The sequence below is a fragment of the Salvelinus sp. IW2-2015 genome, linkage group LG35 (genome assembly GCF_002910315.2).
Source record: "Salvelinus sp. IW2-2015 linkage group LG35, ASM291031v2, whole genome shotgun sequence".
Lineage (NCBI taxonomy): Eukaryota > Metazoa > Chordata > Actinopteri > Salmoniformes > Salmonidae > Salvelinus > Salvelinus sp. IW2-2015.
The window spans coordinates 648,895-655,403 of NC_036874.1; the positions used below are offsets into that span (position 1 = coordinate 648,895).

The 6,509-nt window shown below is 43.0% G+C and overlaps 1 pseudogene; it reads right to left on the minus strand.

The window, feature by feature from the left end:
• LOC111958595 (NXPE family member 3-like) overlaps window positions 1-5,722 on the minus strand; it is a 9,540-nt pseudogene extending 3,818 nt beyond the window's left edge.
• Between the last annotated feature and the right edge of the window lie 787 nt (window positions 5,723-6,509).

Consider the following 6,509-nt stretch of genomic DNA (forward strand, 5'->3'; position numbering starts at 1 on the left):
AAGTGGACAACAAGTTTCCCATTTATCCTCAAACTACAGTGTATGATATACTATTTTGAGCTCAGTCTGTACTTTTATCATTTTTAAAATAAGCAAATCCCTTACGTTCGATATACACTGAGTGTACAAAACATTAAGGACAACTTCTAAATATGAGTTGCACCTGCTCCTGTTGCCCTCAGAACACCCAAATTTGTCGGGGCATGGACTCTACAAGGTGTCGAAAGCATTTAAAAAAAGGATGCTGGCCCATGTTGACTCCAATGATTCCCACAGTTGTGTCAAGTTAGCTGGATGTCCTTTGGGTGGTAGACCATTCTTGATACACCACAAAAGGGTGCACCTGGCATCTACTGCCGTACCTCATTCAAGGCACTTACAGTAAATCTTGTGCTCTTCCCATTCACCTCTGAATGGCACACATACAACAATCCATGTCTCAATTGTCTCACGGCTTAAAACATCCTTATTTAACCTGTCTCCTCCCTTCATCTATATTGATTGAAGTGGATTTAACAAGTGCCATCAATAAGGGAATCATAGCTTTAACCTGGATTCACTTGGTCAGTCTATGTCATTGGAAAAGCAGTTGTCCTTAATGTTTTGTACACTCAGTGTAAAGCCACAATAGAGAAATCTGGACACAAATGTTCACAGACAAAATGTACAGGCATTTTTTTTACATTTCCACATTTTGGAGTAACAATCATCATTCAGTGTGATGGGGCAACAGTAAAAACACAATGTACATGTATGGTATGCAGAATTTGGTATTTCTAGGATTTGTTGAATATTGCACACTGTAGGTGTGCAATCTTAATCTGCTAGCTCTACTCTGGGCAGACATGAGAGAGGATAATGTTTATCATGTTCTTTTGATGATGATAGGGGCGGATGGAGGTCATGGGGAGGTGGTGGGAAAGGGTCATCTCCCAGGCATCTATCAGCAAAACATCCAGACCCTTGAACATAGCCCTGAGCACCCTGTCCAGCTGCACTGAGAACCAGTCACTGTTGTACAGGCTCACTTTCGGGTCCAGGGCCTGGAGGTTAGCCGAGCGCAACACCACCAGGCTCCCCGAAGCCCGGTCCAGAAGCCGCACCACCCCGCCGAATGTGGTGTAGTCGGCGAATGTAGACCTGCACAGGGAAGGTGCTGAAATGGGACCATACACTGATAATCACCCAAAGTGTTTAACCTGCCAGTCAGGCCATCCAGCTCATTTAGCTGCATAACGCATCTCACTGGCGATGACAGTGTTGAAGCGGATTGGAGGACCGTGACCAACGGTATTTCAGCAGGATGTTGTGTGGTGCTGTCCACTGCCATGAATGGCCCCACATTCTTAGGACTGTAAAGGTTGAACTCCTTCAGGTCACAAAGAGGAAGGGAGAGTTGGGGTTGGACAGACAGAAGAGAGCGTTAGAAAGCACAGTAGAGAGTGAAAGATGCCGCAGGACTCACCTGGTACAGGTGTTGAGGTACTTCAAACCACTGTCTGCACAGTAGAGTCTCCGTACATGTCACCAACCTTGCCCTTCAGACACTGAGTGGCAGACGAGGTCGTGTAACTTCTTCTAATACGGGGGCGCTGTTTTCACTTTGGGAAAAAATCGTGCCCAAATTAAACGGCCTCGTACTCTGTTCTAGATCATACAATATGCATATTATTATATCTGAAGTTTCTAAAACTGTTTGAATTATATCTGTGAGTAAAACAGAACTCATTGGCAGCAAACTTCCAGACAGGAAGTGAAAATTCTGAAAAAGGGGCTCTGTGTCAGGGCCTGCCTATTCAACTGGCTTATATTTATGGATCTGTATGCACTTCATACGCCTTACACTAGATGTCAACAGGCAGTAGAAGGTTGAATGGGGTGTCTGGCTTGATGTGAGGCCGATGAGAGCTTTTGGAGTGACAGGTCCGCTCTTTTGTTCAGTAGTCAGCTGTGCACCAAGGGAACCTAACATTGTCTTCTGAAAATGCGTTCGGTTTACACGACGAAATGCTCCGGCTCTGATTTATTGGATACATATGAGAAAAACATCATAAAGTAGGATTTTTCAACCGAGTTTGACCAGTTTATTCACGTTTATTGGACTTTTGGAATTTTTTGTTCCAGGCGCAAACATTTCTTGGACACGTGAGCTCCACATGGCTAAGCCAAAGTGCTAATTCGACAGAAGAAATGGACATTCTAAAACCAAACAACGATTTATTCTGGAACTAGGACTCCTTGCACAACATTCTGATGGAAGAACATCAAAGTAAGAGAATATTTATGATGTTTTTCGTATTTATGTATTTTATGTGGGCTCCAACAAGGCGGAGAATTGTAGGGCGCTGTCTCACAATATTGCATGCTGTATGTTGTACTAAAGTTATTTTTAAAAATCTAACACAGCGGTTGCATTAAGAACCAGTGTATCTTCATTTGCTGTACAACATGTATTTTTTAGTAAAGTTTATGATGAGTTCCTTTGGTTAGATTAGGTGGACTGTCCAAAATATCTCCGGACATTTTGGTGCTATTTGTTGACGATGGCTGCGTTGGTAAAACCCAGATTTGTAGCTCTAAAATATGCACATTTTCGAAACAAAACATAAATGTATGTATAACATGATGTATATAAGACTGTCATCTGATGAAGTTGTCCAAGGTTAGTGATTAATTTATCTCTATTTCTGGGTTGTTGTAAAGCTACCTGGCGGTGAATAAATGGCCGTTGTGTGTTTGGCCTATGTGTGGTGAGCAATTAGAGAATATATATTGTGTTTTCGCTGTAAAAACACTTAAAAAATCGGAAATATTGGCTGGATTCACAAGATCTTTATCTTTCATTTGCTGTACACCCATGTATTTTTCATAAAATGTTTTATGATGAGTATTGTTGTATTTCACGTGCTCTCTGTAATTATTCTGGCTGTTTTGGTGCTATTTGTGATGGTGGCTGCAATGTTAAAACTTACGATTTATACACTCAAATTATGCACATTTTTGAACAAAACATAAATGTATTGTTTATAACATGATGTTATAAGACCTGTCATCTGATGAAGTTGCTTCAGGCTAAGTATATTAATGTTATCTCTATTTGTGGGTTTGTGAAAGCTACCTATGCGGTGAACATAGTGAAAACCCATTGGCGTTGTGTGTTGGCTCATGGGTGAGACTAATATAAATAACTATTGTGGTTTTGCGCTGTTAAAAACATTAAAAAAATTCACAAGATGTTTATCTTTCATTTGCTGTATTGACTTTGTGATTGTCATGAAATTAATTATATTGATATTCCCGTGCTCCGTTAGGCTAGGCTGATGCTATCAGCTTTTTTGATGAGGAGGCATCCCGGATCCGGAGGGTGACTCGTGAGATGTTTTTAACTGGCGCATGCATACCACCACCCCAGCACTCGCATGACTCTTGGAAGTAATACCCCGGAGGAGTGAGCCTGGTAGATCTCTGTCCTTCATTGCTGCTTCTTCCACGTCTTGGCTTTGTCTGAAAGAGGAAAAGCAAGCATTCTTGTACAGCTATCATCATCACTTTAAACAGGCAATAGAGTGCTAGGACTTTCCCATCTTACACTACGTAATGAGTAGTAGTTGGCTGGGAATACTGTCCTGCCACACCAAACTCTCCAAGCGGTGTGAAGTAAACAGCCACAAAGCAGAGCAGATCAGTTAGTAGGCTGGCTAGCTAGTGTTAAAAAGATAACACACAGTTGTGCTGTGGTATCTCCTTGCTCGCCTACCTTTTTTTCTCAGGCAGCACAAGACACTGTCAGACCCTGAAGGATGAATGTGAACTTTGATTGTTTACACCGTGGAGAAAAAGTGGAAAATAATCATATTTCAATGTTAAATAAACACATTGCAGCAAAGCAATTTGATACATTGGAAACAAAGTCTGAGAATACACATTTCACACACCTTTTAAACTCATTCACGTACATACTGGAAAACTCACTAACCTCTGAAAGAGCAATGTCTCCTTGTTCACGAGCAGATGGTTCACATAGGTCCCTGGCGTGGTTGATCCATGGTGTCAGCAGCTCAGCAGTTTATGGGCTGCAGCAGTGTGGGGGTCTGTGTAATTGCCACAGCGCTTCTGGTTTGTCGGCAGACACAGGTTACATACAGTTGTCTGGCGACATTTTCCAGAGCGGAACAAACTCTTAAAGAAAATCCGATCGGGCGGTTCCTCTCGGAACCGTCCTAAGAACATGAACTGCCTCACTAGGATGGACCAGTGTCAACCTCCACCTGTGCAGACCCCTGCCATAGTAATGGAAAATGGCAGAGTTTGTCCCATTCCTGTGGTCCCAGCACCTGTCCTGCAACGCCTGCCCCAACTTGGAATGCAGCCAGGCCAGCAAGATGTCTCCACCATAGCTTTTGGAACGCCCCTCGGAATCATACATATGGACCAGAGCCTCCAACTGGTCCCCCACGTGCCACTCTCTCCTGCCCCCTGCTGGCAGGATCACAAAAAGGCTGTGTGCAGGGTCCACTGGTCTGGTTCAAGGACACATTCACAGAATGGTGCTAGGCTGTGGCCAGGCGATGGACTCCAGGAGGTCACGCTCCTCCAGAGCCTCCTCCGGTGAGGGCTCCTGGCTACAGTGGCTCGTTTGCGGTCCAGAGGAGAAAGGTCCCTCTGGGAGGAAAGCTGAGTGGATGTTGCTTTGGTGCTGGGTAGAACATTTGACACTGCTTGGCAGTTGAGCTTCTGCTGAGTAAAGAGGACGGGTTACTAACAGGCATGCTACACTGGACACTAACTTTTTGCAGAGCGTTGACGCTTCCATTAATTTCAATGCAACCTGGACATAAGCAGCACAGCTCTGTGAGAGGCTTGCGCTGTTCAGTGTAAAATTACGAGCTTGTACTATTTTCAAGAATTTGACTCACACCCAAAGAACACTGATAAAGTGGCTTGCATTTCGCTGATGCTGGCAAATCTATGCATCAAGTGTAGCATCTAAAAACCTACTGTTTTCGTGACGCCCTAGCTGCTCTTATTCAACGTGGGTGTATTTTCATACACTAGCAAAAAACAGTCCACAGAAGCCAAAAGTTAAATACAATTCCATTCCACTTACTGTGCCAATGGCAAGACTTTTGATCATTATGAAGTCGGACTTTGAGACAAAATATATGAAGGATCGATATTATTGAACAGACTTTCCAAACGTGGGTCTGATGTGACCGACTCCCTCTGCTTACCTCATGTCAAAACAAAAGTCCTTCACATGTGCCATATAGTGGACAGAGAGGAAGTGGTCTACAACAGACCCACATTTTGGAAAGTCTGTTTATAATACGATCCTTTGGATATTTGTGCTCAAATTCCAACCTTCATAATGACCAAGATTGCTGCCACCCAGCACAGTAATTTGAAATGGAATTGTTATTTAATTTATGGCTTCCTGTGGACTGTTTTGTGCCACCCAATATTAATTAAAAGCAAACACTAGTGTATGTAAATACACCCACGTTGATAAGAGGCAGCTAGTGATGCCCCAGTGTAGCTTCCCTGATGAGGGGAGAGGGTGATAGAAACAATGTGAGATTGGTTCGTATGGCCAGATGCTTTACCCTAACCTCCAGAATGTTTATGTTGCTGAACAGGAAGAAGAGGCCTGACAGGGCCAGCAGGATGAAGATACAGATATATCTGGACAGGCTCCTCCACATGGTGGCCATCCTCTGTCAGTCAGCCTGATGTTGACACAAAGAAGCTGGTAAGGGACAGATCACAATTTACTGGGGGAGGGGTGGTCCAAAATAGGGGAGGATTGTCAAACTTCTTTCTTTTTGCTTTGGGGAGGGTTGTGTGTTTTTTATTGGGCACAGGGGAAGGTAATGCGTTTTTTCCCCCTGGTTAACATTGGCTCTTTTGCAACCTTTACTATATAATTTATTCAAACCTAGCCAAATTTCCTCATCTGCTTGCATGAGCCTCCCCTATATGAAGGTGTTTTGCTTTTACATGTGCTAACTTTTACTATACCACAGGCCAGAATAGTCTGCAGTCTAACAGTCTATCCTGCCCTCTAGCCACAATTCATAGTGACAATAGTGGTAGGTGGATCGTTTGTTCAGTAGGCTAGCTAGCAATCATAGCACACATAAAAGCATTCAAAGATGCATCAATTTTAAATATGAATCGAGAAGAACAAATAGGAATAGCTGATATGCAGCTGACAGGCCAGGTGCATGATTGCGCATGAAAGAACAGTGAAGACATGAAACACACAGCTCAAAAGCTCCCCTATTGATCTTGTTTAGGGACAACACAATTATCCTACCTAGACTATAGTAGCCTACAACACCACAATGCAATGAATAATTGCATTATTGTTTTTAAGTGAGTACAAAATTCTACTCTAGGCTGCAGTGCAAATGTAATTTGAATAATGGCGCAAAAGCCATTGCAATGTTTGGAATGTTTAATTCCATTTGGATCAGTTGTGGGTCGACTCTGGATAGTTTATAAGGTCT